Source organism: Fundulus heteroclitus, chromosome 10 (assembly GCF_011125445.2).
Source record: "Fundulus heteroclitus isolate FHET01 chromosome 10, MU-UCD_Fhet_4.1, whole genome shotgun sequence".
In the NCBI taxonomy this organism is placed as follows: Eukaryota; Metazoa; Chordata; class Actinopteri; order Cyprinodontiformes; family Fundulidae; genus Fundulus; species Fundulus heteroclitus.
In genome coordinates this window covers 21,648,375-21,665,225 of record NC_046370.1, presented here as the reverse complement: position 1 = coordinate 21,665,225, position 16,851 = coordinate 21,648,375, and positions in this window count along the sequence as shown.

Genomic DNA, 16,851 nt, shown 5'->3' with positions numbered 1-16,851 from the left:
AGAAGCTAGTGTAACACACAGACTGACTGAAAGTGTCGACATCTCTTTTGACTCGGTTCAACATTTGGGAAGAATTAAGAAGACCGAGTTGGAGCAAATCTGCTCTAATTTCCTACCTGTATATTAGAACGAGGAGGCAGCAAGGGGGAGCACACTCACACATCTCCCCCACCGCCGCGTGCAGGCGCGCGCCCACGCAGCCCCGCAGACGGGCTGGTAATCAAGAAGACAGTGATGTGGCCACACACCTCACCTCTGCCACGTGTTGTATAGGCAGACTGACATGAGCGCAGCATCTCATTCTACTGCGTCTGACCCCGAGTCAGCTACGCCAAGGTGGGTGTCACCTCATTCACAATCTCTCCCCTCTGCTAGACGGCGTATGCCGGTGATGAATCGAGAGAGGCAGCAAAAACTGCGCAAAGAGAGTGGGAGGCAAACAGAGCGGAGAGAGAAGGAGGGGTGGATGTCACACGCAGGAATGAAGAGTGTAAGAGGTGAAGGGATGCTCCTTCTGTTTCATCTCGGAGTCTATTCTCTACACCCCGAGTTTAACCTCAGATGGGAGAAGAGAGACTTTTTTTTTCTGTACAGACCTGCAGAGGAAAGATGGGAGAATCCATGATCCCCGATCTAAGGTCAGATTTGTCTCAGAATGAAAGAAGCTCAGAGGTTAGACAGTGAGACGAGGGGGCTCAGTCCACAGTCTGACACCCGGCTGTTGCTGCAAACAATGCCGACACCTCGTTGAGTTACCTGAGGCTTAATGAAAAACCGGGCAATCGGAAAAAAGGACTCATAACTCACCGAGAAGATTGACAGTTTTTTTGGGATTCTCTAGTAAACCTCTAGGCTAACAACGTCCAAGTAACAAAGGGATACTTCGAGAAATCAACCTCAGTTCAATGTGAAGCATTTTGATATGGAATCTGTTAAGCGGGAGGGGGACCTCTTCTGATGTCCAACCAGTCAGACTTTATAGATTTAGATTTACACTACGAGCAAATAGAAGTTGGGACCACGCTGACTGATGCACAGGAGCAATGTTAAGAATGTTCCTATTCAAGGGGTGGCACAATACACACAGCGAATAAAAACAAATGTGGGGTCAATTTATGAGCGGAAGAAATCCTGAAAATCCCTGGCTGCATCCGAACCGTTGTCTGTAACCGGTGGGTTGCTGGTTCAGTCCCCTGCTCAGACTGTCTCAGTCGTTGTCTCAGGTAGGACACTACACCTGCATTACATGCTAGCAGAGGGACTGGTGGTGCCGATGTACCTTGCTTCTGTCAGTCTGCCCTACGGCAGCTGTGGCTACAAACATGGGTCAGACTGACTGTAGTGTAAAGTGCTTTGGGGTCGTCAGAATTGATAAAGCGCTATTTACTTCTAGCTATTTACTCATGTCATGCAAAGGATTGTGGGATTCCTTATAGCTCCTTAGGGACATCGCAAGCTTCCTGTGCTAAAGAAGCCACGATAGGAAGCATACCTCCTTCCTTACTGACTTCAATATTCGGACAGCACTTATCACAGTCAATGCTGATGCACTTCTGCTTTGGCTGACGAGTCCTTACCAATTAAACCCTTTCGGATGCAACCCCTGTACAGTTTCTAATAATTTTTTTCTTCCTCCTGGTAAATATAGTGTCATACATGTAAACAGTCACATATGAGGCTTTAGTAAAAACTGGACTGGAACACTATTGCTCTGATGAGTATGGCTGTTGAATGGACAACTATTAGTCGCACTCTACATAGATCTTTAAGAAGAAGAGTTTTAAGAAATTCCATTTGAAGTTTGCCACAAGCCATTGAGGGGACACAACAAACATAAGAGGAAGAACATGAGGATGGTGGCACCATCCTGCTGTGGGGAAGCTTTACTTCAGCAGGGACAGGGAAGCTGGTCAGTTAAAAAGAAGAGGGTAGAGGCTAGAGGGTAGTAATGAAAAAACAAAAAACTGTTGAATGGCTAACAATGGTGGTCACTAGGTGTGTCGAGATGGTAGAGATAAGCCCTATAAGACAAATAAATAAATAAACACATAAAATTGCCATTAAATACATCAAAGTTTGTGGTTGTACTACAAAATATGAGAAGGTTAAAAGAACATGAACCCATTTGCCAAGCATGGTAAGAGTGAACCAAATCAAATGGCATCTTTGCAACCAGTCCTGCTTGTTCAACTTTACTTAAGGTAAGGGAAAATTATTAAAGACGCAATTAAAGTGGTGTCATGGCAGCCAAAGTTAGGAGCAGTCACATTTGATAGTGTTATGTAATGTTAACACATACATTTAAATTAATTATAATGGTTTATAATTAGGCCTGTTATGGCATATTTACGATGGGTTATGATTTCCTGGTTAATGTCAAGTTGTCATAACAAAGACATTTTATACATTGTCAACTTTGCATTAAAAGTTTAATTATTTACCGAATGACACTTAATGACAACAGTCATAAACATTCACAAAGACTCCTTCATTCTCACAACAGGTGTAATGTCATAAAGTTACCAGTTTGTGTGAACTGTACTGTGGTGTTTACTTATTACACTTACAATCAGGGCATGTGGGACCCACCTCTTTGCCAAAGACTTTAGAAAAAAAACACTCAAACAGCTTTGGTTGAATAAAATGGGAATGTGTAGTTTGGTTATAGACATTCAGTATCTTACCTGCATTAGACGGCAGGCTTGGGAAACCCAGTATTAAGCATCAGCAAAGTTCTCGGGAGTCAAGCCAATTAGCTCTTTCTTATTCCAGGGCTCTTTGAGAGCTCTTCTCTACAAGCTAAAACAACATTTACCCAAAGTTGTTGCATTTTCCCTTATTGCATTTTAGATTTACCCCACCTCCCAAAAATAATGTGACTGGTTGAGGCTGGTTTGGGGTTTGCAGTGTTCCCCAAGTAACGCTAGTTTAGAAAGGACAATCAGGGACAGAAGAGGACGGGTGTTTCTTTGTCTCTGATTGGTTCCGATGCTAAATGGGTTCTACATTAACCAGCGTCATAGACGGAGCTTTTCATCTGTGATTACAATGATTGCAAAGAGGAAAAGCTGAAACAGACTCTGCTAATCAGTGCTCCTGCACAAAGTTAGCATTACTAAATGAATGTTGCTCCATTGGGAAAATAACAACACTTTAAATAATGTTCTCACATTAAACAAATAACGAGCGTAAAGAAACCTTGTGTAGCATTTGTAGTGCGAAGAAAAGTTCTGAGTTTCAGTTTATTTTAGATGGTGAATTTTTCCTCTTAACTTGAAACAAGTTAGTGCAAATTACCTTGATTATAAATGATAATTCCTCCCTTATTTCCTCAAACTGAGACTATTCATAGACCTATCCCATGTAAATAAAAATTCACCACAGCAACACACCGCTTAAAAACAACATATTAGATTGTTGTGATTGGTAAGCTGTTGTATCGATTTGAGCCAAAAGGTATCAGAATTACTTACAGCTCCTTTAATGTTTGCAAGTTGAACGAACACCAAAGAAAATTAACAGTTTTTTTTTTTTATCGGTAAAACAATTTGTGGGAATAGGAAATTAAATCAAAGCAAAGATTTAACCAAAAAAGATGAGCTGCCTAATTCAAGTTCCTGCGTTCTCCTTCTGTGTCACCATCTTTTGTTTTCCATTCTTTTATTGACACCAATTAAGACAACAAATTGGGAGCCTGTCAGCTATATTCATGAGCGGTTGGGCATGGAAGAAGGACAGCGTGGGGGGGGGGAGGAGGGAAACAAACCAATTACAGGCATTGATTTACTTCCAGGCTGCCTTATGGGTGGCTTTGCTTGCCGGTCAGGTCCCAGGTAATTCAACGGATTGCATCCATCGCCATGTACTCCGGTTATCTCTGCAATCCCATCTCAGCCTCCTCGAAAAGCATGCGCTGAGACAGGAATATTAATAAGGAGCCCCGTGGCTCAATGTCCCGGCTTCTAGGTTCTTACGTGATCTCGAATGGCACCTCTTCCCGTTTTTTTTTTTGTTTTTTTTTTTTTTCAGAACGTGGGGGTCCGCCATTTTATGTTTCATATTGTCCCCTTTGGAGTATGTGGTGGACTGAATACAAAGATACCCTGTGGCTTGGCCTCACACGTTTCATTTCTTCAAGCTCTAAAGCACGTTTGGCCATTCTTTCGTGGCGTCATTTTTTTTTTTTTTTCTTTGCGTGTGTTTATTATGAAGACAACACTGTGTTTTCTCACACAGCGGGTCCTGTTAGGCACCATTATGCTTTTATTGCAATAACTGAAGGACAACATCTGAAGAACGACCGACTAACGAAACGGCTTCGTGTTTTTTTAGTTCCAAAACGATGTCCTTGTTGTGAACTGGGATCTTTTCTGACGGGGTCCTCATTTCTCAGGCTTCTTCTCGCACCTCCCGACGTTTGCGGCCGTTTTTCCGTCCAGTCCTCCCACCTTCGTCTGACTCCTCAGCCACAGTTGTTGCTGCCAGTGGGATCAAGCCACCGTGAGATGTATGAGCGCGGAGAAAAATAGATGGCTAATACAATCAAGTCTATTATTCCTGAGGCAGTGTTGTGTTATCAGTGGCAGCGCAAATGCTGTTTGATGCATTGCCTCCGTGCCCAGCCTCGCCTCCTCCTCCTTCTCCTCCTTCTTCCCGGGGAACTCCAAGCTTATTCGGTCTACCAAGGGTAAGGGAGAGGAGTAGTGGACTGGGAGGGGGCTGTGTTGAGCCTCTCAAATTCATCAGATTGCACAGAGGGCTTATTTCACGCAGCTGCCAGCTGTTTACCTTCGCCACACGAAGGCTGTTATCGCTTTAGCGAGAAGTCAGGTGTCATATGTAATGATTACGTTGGCCAGTTTTGACAGATCAATTTACTAAGTAGCATCATACTAATTGAATTCAGTTTAATCCAATTTAATTTCTGTTCTGCTGATTTATGTGGTGCCAATTAATAACAAAAGCCCTCACAGCACAACACAATGCAGAAGAAGTCAATTAATCAGGATCAAATGTAATCACGTATCATCTGCGATTGGCTCCTCTGCGTCAATCCTCTGCAGAACCGCCTTGCACTGCAACTGCAAGCGTACAGAAACGCACACAGTTCACTACAACTAACTACAACTATGTCTCTACCAGCTCCGCACCTACAAACGCTGACATTCTTGCCCATGTTTTCAGTGCAAAAATAGCTCATGATCAGTCAAATGGAATGGAGAATCTAGCTTGAAGGTGAACCTCCTCTCCAGTGTCAATTCAGCTCCATCCGTCACTAAATCTGACCATCTACGGGTAGCTGGGTCAACCCGTAGAAAGAAAAGCATTCCCACAGCATGATGCAGCCATCACAATGTTTTCAATGGTGAGTTCAGAGTGTGGCGTTAGCTTTCTCCCCACAACACACAGTTTTGATCGTGTCCAAAAAATAAGCTAAAATAAAATAACTGTTTTGGGCATATCTGACCAGAGCGACTTCTTCCACTTGTTTGCTGTTTGCGGTAAACCGTAAAACAGGTTTTCCAAAGCGTTTCTTCTTGCCACACTTCCCTAAATGGCGGTTTTGTGGATTTGACGACTACACTGCAAAAAGAGAACTAAAAATAAGTAAAATTTTCTTGAAATGAATGTATTTACCCTTGATTTGAGCAGGTAAATAAGATTATTTGCCAATGGAATGAGTATTTCTACCCCTAAAATAAGATAATTAGATATACTGCACTTGAAATAAGATGATGGAGATGAATTGTTCCTATTTTAAGTGCTAAAATCTTATTCCATTGGCAAATAATCTTATTTACCTGCTCAAATCAAGGGAAAATACATTCATTTCAAGAAAATTTGACTTGTTTTTAGTTCTATTTTTGCAGTGTAATAGTTCTGTTTGTTTGGATCATATTGTGTTTACCTTTGTATTCCACACACAGTTCAATCTTTTGTGTTGTGATTCTTAGTGTTTCTTGTATTTTCTTCTTTGTGTATTGGTTTAGTTTCTTATTTTATTGTAGGTTTTAACGCTGTGTTTTAATTTGATCATCATTTTTTTCCTCTGCTCCTCCGTTTAGGTTCCCTCCCAGCTACCCTGGCTTCCACTAATTAGAAAATAATAACGAATAAATAAATTACAAAATAAATAATAAATTAATTAATATCTGCCTCTTGTCTTTGTGTCTGTGTGTTTCATATGTCTGCTTCACCAGAAATGCCATTAAGGTAACATAATGGCAATAAAGATTCTTGATTCTTGATTCTCAAGTAACTCAACCACCTCAGTAGTTTAAAAGCCAGCCAGTTTCATTACCCCCTCATTACCCTCTGAATGAATTTTCCACTCTAATGTTAGTTTACCATCCTCTCCTCTCCTTTTGTATTTGAGCCCGTCTCCTTCAACAACACCTATTACAACATGAGGTTCTGACCTGTGGGACCCGTATTTACTGTTTTTCGCAGGCTTGTCGAGCCGCTGAAGGGAGCAGAGGGGAATCACAACCCAGCACTGGCTGAGCTTTTCTCCGCACCTCCCGAGATCTCTTCAAAGTGGTAGCGACATACAAGACGGGAGATATTCATAAGAAGGCAGAACGCTGCGGCATTGCTCTGTGACAAGTTGCAGATTGTTAAATTTGTGTAGCCCCCCCCTGGCTGTTGGCGCTTAAATTCAATTTCTTTCCTTGCCAGTAATAGCAGCCGTGTTTTCCTTTGGGTCAGCCGCTGAAACATCTCATACTCAGCTGGAAGTGACATGGTTGTGTGCCGTGAGGCTTCTGTATCAGCTCATCCGCCTAATTGTGAAGGCTCAATCTGCAGGTGGCACCAACTGGTGCATGATACTGTATCAGTGCATGACGTTTTAATGAAGAACTAATAATTTTGCGGTGAATTTTATCGTGTGAGATGCATCCAGTTCATGACAGATTTCTGCTTTTGCTCATGAACTAACCTATCTTCACCCACCTCCTTACCAATGTTGCTTATCTTCCACAATTAATTTGGGTTACTCATGATATTAAAAACACTCTTTAAGGGTGGCCAAAAATCAGATCTTGTTTATTTAACAACCCATACAAGCATTGTCTGCTCAGTAGCTGTTGCTCCAAGGCAGCACATTCAGCAAATATGGACCTGCTAAGTTCAGAAGTGCATACACTTGATCTGATAAACCTACTTATGGCTAAAGTAGACTACTGTACGGTCTGTTCTCTCCTCGCACGTTCAGGATGATCTGTTTAAAATGTTTTAAATGCAACAAGGTATTCCCGATGTGCATACCACTTAATGTTCCGTTTTAATGTTTCTCATTTCATGATGGTTGCTGGCGCAGAGGAAGGAACGTCAAGTCCAGGCTGGCTGAATCAGGCGTTGGTAAGCTCTGCATGTTTTGATCCGTGTTTCTATTGACAGGTTCGCTAACCTTTGGACATGCAGGTGATTTTCGGTAAGCTAAACAGACGCTTGGATTTACCTGCAAAATGGATTTCTCAGGTAAGTATAAAATATGCTGTCTGAAACAGGAAGAGATTTCAGGATCCGAGGTAAGAACCTTGTTGGAATCACTGGAACCCTGGGAGAAGAAGGAAAGAAGTATTTTACATTAAGTTTCACATTAAGACACTAAGCTGCTTCAAAGGCTAGCTCACCAAACCCAAACAGACAACCTGGCACCGTTGGGGAGCCTCACTAGTCCTTGTTTTTACTCAGGTGGTTGGAAACAGGTGAGAGAGCAGCACAGCAAGGGCGGCCCTTACCTTGATGAGGATGAACAGCACAGGAAGAGACAGGGAAACATTAATAATAACAAAATCACAACAGCCAGAGCATAAAAACAGAGAACATCAAGAGGTTCAGTTGGCTGTATGGTTCCAGAAGAGTAACAGTCACATTTTTTTGGATTCTGACAGTTGTGAAAGTTATTTATTTTCTCTTTTGTAGAGAAAGAAATTCAGAATTCTTTAACTTTTGAAGCTATCAGACGTATCGTATCCATGTAATTTTAGATACGGCACATATTCATGAACATTTGTCAAATCTCTGGAGTTCAGCAGGAATGATTTAAAAGGCAGTTCTTGCATGCTAAAAAAATTAATGCACCGTTTTGGAACACGTTTTCTAATGCCAGACATTTCCTAATTTTGGGGGAATTTTGATTTCATATTTTGTTATCCATAATTAAAGTGTGTTGCTTCTGCTTAAGGCACCACTTTCTCCACTTACCTATTTGTCGATTACTTTCCAAATGAAGAAAAATGTTTATTTTCTCTCTGTAAAGTTTTTGCCCGGCTGCTTTTATTTGTTTTATTTGATTAGGAAGGTTATATTGAAAAACAACATCTCTATTTCTAGTGAAAAAAATATATTTATTAGTTATTACTTTTATTTTACAAAAAATAAATAAATAAAATCTGAAAGTGTGGCAGGCATTTATTTTTGGTCCCCTTTAATTTGGCACCCCTAAAATAGTTTTGTGCAATTATTGGTCTGTGTGTGATTTAAATCCAGCTCTTCTGTAAAGGTCTCAGAGGTTTGCTCGAGGACATCCATGAAGAAAGAGCATCATGAAGACCAGGGAGCACAGCAGACAAGTCTGTCAACAATCAGACGGACAGAAGTACAGAAGGGCTTAGTAGAGAGGCAGAGTCAGGCAGCAGGCAAAGGTCTTGTCGAGACACCGAGAACCAACTGGAGAGTCCTACAAGGGCAAGGCGAACAGGCAGAAATGCAAAAACGCGAACAGGGTCACTCACAGGTAGGCAGGCTAGGAAGGCTGGATGGTCTACTCACAAAAAGGTTTTGGAAAATCTGGCACCAGAGCTCAGGAGGACGCAGGCTTAAATAACACCACACACAGGTGAAACAGTAATCAGGCAGAAACAGGAGCAGCCAATCAGGAGAGTGCAGAGGGTGATGTCAGCAGCCAACAGCAGGAACAATATGTGACTCTTGTTCATTGCCTGTTGCCTGACAAATAAAATATTCTTGGTTCTTGAGAACCAAGCTGCAAACATGACAGTATCCCCCCCCCCCCCCCCCCCACCCCCCTTACAGTACGGTACCTGACGGGCCTTTGGGTTGATCAGGATGGGAACGATGAAACACTTTAATCAGAGATTTATGGACAATAAATTGGCCAGGAATCCATGACCTCTCCTTAGGACCATAACCCTCGCAGTCCACCAAGTACTGGATGCTGCGACCTCTTGGCCTGGGCTTCATGATGCGCAGAGCAGTGTAGACTGGTTCTCCATCCAGGAACCAGGTGGGGGGAGGGGTGCAGGAGGTGGGCTGAAAACATGACTGGACAAAAGGCTGAATTCTGGAGACGTGGAACGTAGGGTGAATCCTTGGAGGAGGGATGTAGGCTGGTGCAGGGATCCTTCGGCTATTCGCAGCCCTGACGCTCCTCAAGGGGACCCCGTGAAATAATTTCCAAAATACACTCTGGTCTTATTTTTGTCTTCTGAGGCCTTCTTCTTCTTATCAGTCATTTTCAAAGTATACAGTGAGATCAGGGATGCTACAATGAACGGCTAACACCAAAGCTAACTAGATACATAAAAATTAGAACAAACGGCCCAGGGCTGCACTTGGAACTCCAGCAAAAGGTGTTTCTACAAAGTATTGACATTTTGTTTGTTGATTTAGAACATACAGACTCAATAAGACACGACTAAGCTAAAATAGCATGTGGAAAATGTATTAGTAAGTATTAGCTTCCTTCCAATAGCTTTGGAGTAAAACCCAAACTCTTGTTTAACAATGTCTATTCAATTATTATCCCAAAATACGAGGTATTTTAGGAAAAAAAACTTGGAACATTTTTTACGATCATGAAAATATTTCTCAATGAAATGATAAAAAAGCAGAGGTCAGGTATTGCTCCATTTGTTTGTCTGTAAAGAAATGGCAGAAACTAAAAGAAAAAGCCGGATAGAAATGTTCAAACTTTATCATAATGGATAACAGCGTACAAATGTCAGTAATAGCAACACATGGCAGAGATTGAAGCGATAGGTTAGAACAGTGTGTGTGAAGACATGATAAGGGGGAGTAAATAGGTTTGGACAGGATGAGCATTGAGAATCCAGATACATACACTGGTGGACTGCCTGAGGAAAGAAAAAGAAAAGACAGGCAGTGAGTAAAATATAGACTGATGGACTGAAAGAAGGTAAAAAACACACACACAAAAAAAACAGAACCACGAGGACGAGATGGGAAATACTTTAAGGTGGAAACATGCCAGATCATAGATGACGTGAAAAAGCGACTGATGGAAGCGTGAGAGACAGAGAAAGACAAGCAACGCAGAGAAAGAGAAAACCTGAAATAGATTCTCTGGCTTGAAGACAGTGTGCGAGAAATCATTTAGCCTGGCGTCCAAACTGTGTTTCATTTAGGCCATTAATCACAGCTATAATGGAGAGCTGAGCCCTGTGCTCCTACACACTCCCCCTCTCTTGACTTCACACGCACACAGTCCTGTGCCATACACTGAGTCCTAAGCAACAACACTAATGGCCACACGGGAGGGAACAAAAACATAACGAAAGCAAAAGTAAATTTCACTAAACACGTAGACAAATTGAAGTGTTATGCTGTACACTCCCATGTGATAACGTGGCGCTGATGAAACCGTGGCTTGCTTTTGGAAAATAACAACTTTTACTTTAATTTATCCAGAGAATGTAGTTTAGATAGAGTTGATTTTATGAGTGGGACTGAAATCAAAGTTTTGTATAACAGCAATATTACAAGGAAGTGCTTAAGACTGTTTTTTTTTTAAATGTTTTTCAGTACAAATTGGAATGAAAACTCACAATAATAAGCAGGATATGTAGTACAGTATGTTGAGATACTGTCATAATAACAAAAAGGGAAGATAGATCCGACCACTGTCATGATCCTTAGGATTTTGAGTGTAGCTTTGTCAGAATCCACTGCTGGATCACATGTTTGGAGTTATTCCTATTTTTTTTAAAATATTTACCTGTTTTATTAGTGCTCATTTGGGTTTAGTTATTTTACCTGTTAGCTGTGTTTTCTTTTATTGTCTTACCCCCGCTAAGCTCTGTTCACCCAGTGCCACACTTTTCTCCACAGCTAAAAGCTGTTGGTAATCTCTCATATATATATTGCATTTCCGGTAATCGCCTCCTTTGCATTAAAGCCTCCGGTTTTCAGTCCGTCCTTGTCAGATCTGTTCTCAGTCTGTTCTCATCTCATGTTCTTTTCTGCTTGGAGGTCCTAAACCAGTGTTTGTACGTTCTTTTATTCTCTCAACAGGTCACAGTGATACTGCCTTCCACTTGCTTGCACCTGGGGCCCGAGTTCACTTCAACATGACAGACACAACCCATCAAACACTATAAATCCATCCATTAATCCATCCATGGGAAAGAGTCAGGGTCTGGTCACCTACATTCACACTGCAGGTCTTGATGCTCAATTCAGATATTTTTGCTGAAATAAGATTTTTATTTTTTTATGTGGTCGCTCACACTACTAATTAAATGCCATCGTCAACAGACTTCTGACTAAACGGTTCAAGACCTCAAAGTGTCCCACATGCGCATGTAACAGAGGAAGATGTTACACAGCGTTGCGCTGTTTACGGACACAATGGTTGATGTAACTGTTATTAGAAGTGTTCAATAAAGCTTCACTCAAAAAAACTAAACAAAAACACAATAGCTGATACGTGTGGTAGTATGAAGTTGTTGAGTTTTGGGCGGCAACAATATTAAGATGGCATTATAACAAAAAGAAGAAAGGTAAGAAGAAAACCGCACAGCTATTAGTGATGGCCTTTCAGACTGCGGACGCTTTGAAAAATATACGTATCCGATTTACTAACACATATGGGAGTGGCATAGATTGGATTTTTTGGGTTGAAACAATCGGAAATTGGGCCATTCACACTGCCATGAAAAGGATGGATAATTGGGTGTCATTTGCCTGCTGTGTGAGCGTAACCAAAGAGACACACAAAACAATCAACAATGTATGCACACATTCACACCTAAGAGCAAGTTACTACAAGGCTAGAAAGACAGTAATTGTAATGTAGTTATACTTCCCTCAGTAACTATTTTAAGATTGCAACAGAAGGACCTAGTATTCAAATCAGACAAACAGTTAAAACTTCGTAACAGCTTATTTAAAACTGAGCTGATGTAGGGGATGAGATCCGAGGTCAGAGCCAGTTGGTCAGATGTCAGATGAGGCGCCAGAGGGAGATCCAGGACGAGGTCGGGACACAGTTCCAGGTTCGGTACATGGTCAGGCTTACGGGCTAGACGAGCTCAGGCAGGCTCGGTGGTCAGGTAGCAGGTCCAGTTCGGTACACAAGCAGGCAGGGATCAGGCAGGTGCTCAGGTCAGGCAGAAGTCAGAAAGATGGGTCAGGCAGTCAGGTCAGACGGGATCAGGAAGGCTCAGAGGTCGTGAGGCAAAACAGGTCAGGATCAGGTAATCAGAATCAGAAGAACCCTGGAATAAGTCTCACCAAAGGCTCAAAATAATCTGGCACTGATGTCTGGTCTGAAGGCTGGTTATATGCTGGCAGATGCAGGTGGATCAGGTGAGTGGTAATGAAGAATGGGGTGGAGCTAAGCAGGTGTGTGAAATGAATAATCAGGCCAGCATCAGTGCAGAGATCATGACAAAGTAATGAAGTATGATTACTTTTATTATATATAACTATAAAATTATATATAACTAGTTACTCTACAACCCTATGTATAACATAACTATGGTATAAGGATAGATCGGGATAACTTAAGCCCCTCTAGCTATACATTTTATCGAGAAAGAATGCTTTATGCATGGTCTTAAAAGTAGACATGGTGTCTGCCTCACTGGCAACAATTAGGAGCTGGTTCCACGGGGAAGAATCTTAACAAAAATAACTAAACCCTCTGCCTCCCAATCTACTTTTGGAAGCTGTAGGAACCACCAGTAGACCTGCAGTCTGAGAGCAAAGTGCTCTCTTACTTCCGCTTTGAGTTATTTAAGATAAAAGACGGCTCGGTCATTCAGAACTTTCTATGTGATGCAATTTCTTCTCTTCTGCTAATCAAGAACACCCAATTAATTAGCATGTCTTTTTACTGAATCATTATGACATGGTAAAGTCAACAAAATTAGTAAGATTGTTAATAATTGTCTAATCCTAACATGATGATGCTTTTTGTTTGAACTGGATAAAAAAAAAACAGTCTGTAAAATGAACTGTAACTGTAAAGGTTTCCAAAAAAGAGAGAGAGCCACAGACAATTTAATCCACTTTAAACAACAATCCACCTTAATTCTTACCTTTGGCTGCTAGAAATAAGTAAAACTATATTTCTTGTATGGAGCGCAATTTAACTAAATGAAATTGAAGCTATTTAAAGGTTGTTGAATTGTGTTTAGATTATGAGCCCAATTACTGTCTTGTTTAAGCCTCCCCTTTGTGGTTTGTGATTGATCTGTGTGAAGGACTCATTTAAAGTCGATAACCTCACTGGCACAGTGTTATTCTCTACAGAGTGGCAAACATCGGTGTTGGCTTGATGAAGGCATATTCAGAGTCAAATTTATCTCATTAGTTGTAAAAAAGGAGTTCAGCTGCTAATTTATTTATGAATTTTCATTGTACGCGGCGCTCATGTACCTTCTTCTCTGACTGTTGCTGCATTGCTGCAGTGCATGGCAGTCACTAGTGAGGTAGAAAATAGGAATATTTTGTGTTTTGTGCAGCCGGCTGAATATATTTTGTTGCTTAGTTAGAGCAACAAAATTGCTTTGTTAGATGCAATCAGTTCCATGTTCATGCTTTTTCACAGAAAGGAAGTTCATTCAAGAGTACACGTCTTAAAAAAATCTGAATATCATGAACAAGTTCATTATTTTTTTTCTCTCATTTCAGCAAGTGACACTCATATATTATATAGTTTCATTACACATAGAGTGTAATATTTCAAGCCTTTATTTCTTGTAATTTTGATAATTATGGCTTGCAGATGACAAAAACCCCAGACCCACAGTCTCACAAAATTAAACTACTACAGAAGATCAACAAAAAAAGAATGTTTAAAACAGAAATGTCAGGCTTTTGAAAAGTATGTTCATTTATATGCTCCCAATACTTGGCTGGGGCTCACTTTGCATGAAATGCTGCATCATTTAGATTTTTTTAAAATAGATTATTTTAAGCATTAATTTGTTAAATGAAATTCTCAATATATATATATTTCATTACTTTACCGATTAAGACCACGGGTTTCCAATGTAGAACTTTTTCACAATATTCTAATGGTCTGTAATTACAAAATTATATGAAATAAAGGCTTGAAATATTTTACTCAATGTGTAATCAATAAAATATTTGAGTTTCCCTTTGTGACTTGAGTGACAGAAAGTATTGAACTTTTTCAAAATGTTCTAATTTTTAGAGATGCACCTGTACGGTAGAGTACGTTGGCTTTAAAGCTGTTGTTGCTCTTTGGGGACTGGAGAAATATAACTACATAACAACCTGCTATTTTCAGATTTTGTAATATTCAATAGAAGGTTTCTAATCTGTAATAAAAAGTCTGAACAAATGCTCCTGTACATTGTGCCATTACTTTAAATAATCTAACAAACCAATCAATAGAAAATTGACTGTACTAGTCTTCTTTCAGGCAGCTGGCTGGCAGTGCACATCTGCAGCTAGGAGTCAGTCAGCCTCTGCTCCAAAAAGTCACTCCAACACTGTCCCTTTCTTCCCAACAGAAGGACCTCAAACAGCAGGAGAAAAAAGGTAAAAGGCAAATCACAGTCAGATGGTTCTGGTGGAAGTTTTTTTTTTTTTTTTCTGGTGGTGCAGATCTCCTCTCTAAACAGAGTCAGCTTGACAATATTTTTTTTCCACTCCCCTCTGTTTCTTACCACCTCACTTTCCTCGCCAGATGTTTAGTCCACGGTCAGAATTACTAATCCAGATTCCTTCTCAAATCCTCTCTAACCTGTTGTCAGAAGGGATTTGAGTTGGCTTAACTGTTGCAACTCATATCTGAACACTCGCCTGGAAAATAGTCCTTCAGACGTTTTCTGCTTAATTAAAATGGCTGCCAACCAAAACTAGTCAAGTCTCCCATGATTAGCCCAATAAAAGACTGTTTGCGGTATGATGTCTGTCATTCAGTGCACCCTGGGATCATACAGTAGACCTCCTGAGTTCATGTCAATTAGTCAAGTAAACCTTTTCTACTATAATAATTCTTATAAAAATTCTCCCCTACATGTAGGGGAGAATTTAACCATCTAATCTCAAATTAACAGACTCTCTTCTCAGTGTCCCAGAACACTAATGGTTTACCAATCCTATACGAACCTGCATAATTTGGTTCTGCTGTTGAGCTTCGAGCGTTTTGGTTCGCTTGAGAACACAACGGTGCAAGTTTATGAGATGCTCCACATCTGACACTCATCTAAGTATCGTCAATAACTTCATTCAGGAAGCCATCTAATTTATTCCACCTTTGATGATAGTAGTAATGCAACTTTGGCGTATTTAGGGTAATGACCCGCATGCTGCATCCATCATAGATTGCTAAAGGTGTGAGAAGATGTACACATTTAGAAGCAACCTGCGGCTTGTAAATATACAGAAGATATATATTTTTTTCAGACAGACATGGAGGTTATAAGCTCAAAAGGAAATATGATGTTACGGTTCCTAGTGTTAGAAAAACTATGACAACGATTTCTGTTTCTTACTGTGGAGTGAAACTGGGGAATAGACTGAATTGTGAAATACAGGAATGTCCAAACATCACCCAGGTTAGAAAAAAAATAAAATAAAGATATTTCACTGATACAGTAATAAGTTGAGAATGGCCTGACTTACTCATGGGTAATGTTTTGTAGCTGTTATATGGTATGCATGTGTACAATGTTTCTTTGCTCTGTATTTATTTGGCTGTATGTATGTATGTGTGTGTGAAAAATAATATAATGACACTTGTAACTTTACACTGAACCTATTTTGTCATAAGTTACAGACAATGCGTTCATACTGAGCCTGGTTCTGCTGGAGGTTTGTCCTTCCCGTTAATGTGGAGTTTTTCTTCCCACTGTTGCTTCATGCTTGCTCAGTATGAGGGATTGCTGCAAAGCCATGGACAATGCAGACGACTCTCCCTGTAGCTCTACGCTTCTCCAGGAGTGAATGCTGCTTGTCAGGACTTTGAAGCAATCAACTGGTTCCCTTATATAGGAACATTTTGACCAATCTGTATAATATGATTGATTTTGACTTTGTAAAGTGCCTCGAGATGACATGTTTCATGAATTGGCGCTATATAAATAAAATTTAATTGAATTGAAAATTGAATTGAATGTTGCAGCACCAGTATAATGCCCTGCGGCTACAGAGGGATCCATCAACATGTTGACATTCTGAGGTTTAGGGATACAATTTAATAAGTTTACCCTTTATCCAATCTAATATGTGAATAGTGTGAAATTTCGGTTGTTTATACATTGTTTGATTTTGCTGTTTATTTTACTCTTTTATTTTCCAGTCATATTCCAAATAAACCCACTTTTACAGATATTTTAGATACTTAATAACTAAGTTTTCTTGTCACCTAAAGTATGTCATGCCCAGAGACCCAGTCACTTTTGGCACATGGCTTTGTCTGGTAAAGGAAGTCTGGGCTATTACCAATAGCTCCAGTAGATCTTAAGGTGTGTGCTTTACACCTACCTGGGTGAAATGTAGTCCTGCTATGACTAGCTGGCGCTAATATCCAAGTTGTTGGGCAGTAGCGTTGAAAACTGCTTAGATGGCTCTGCAAAAATTAACGAGACAGCAGCAATGTGTTGT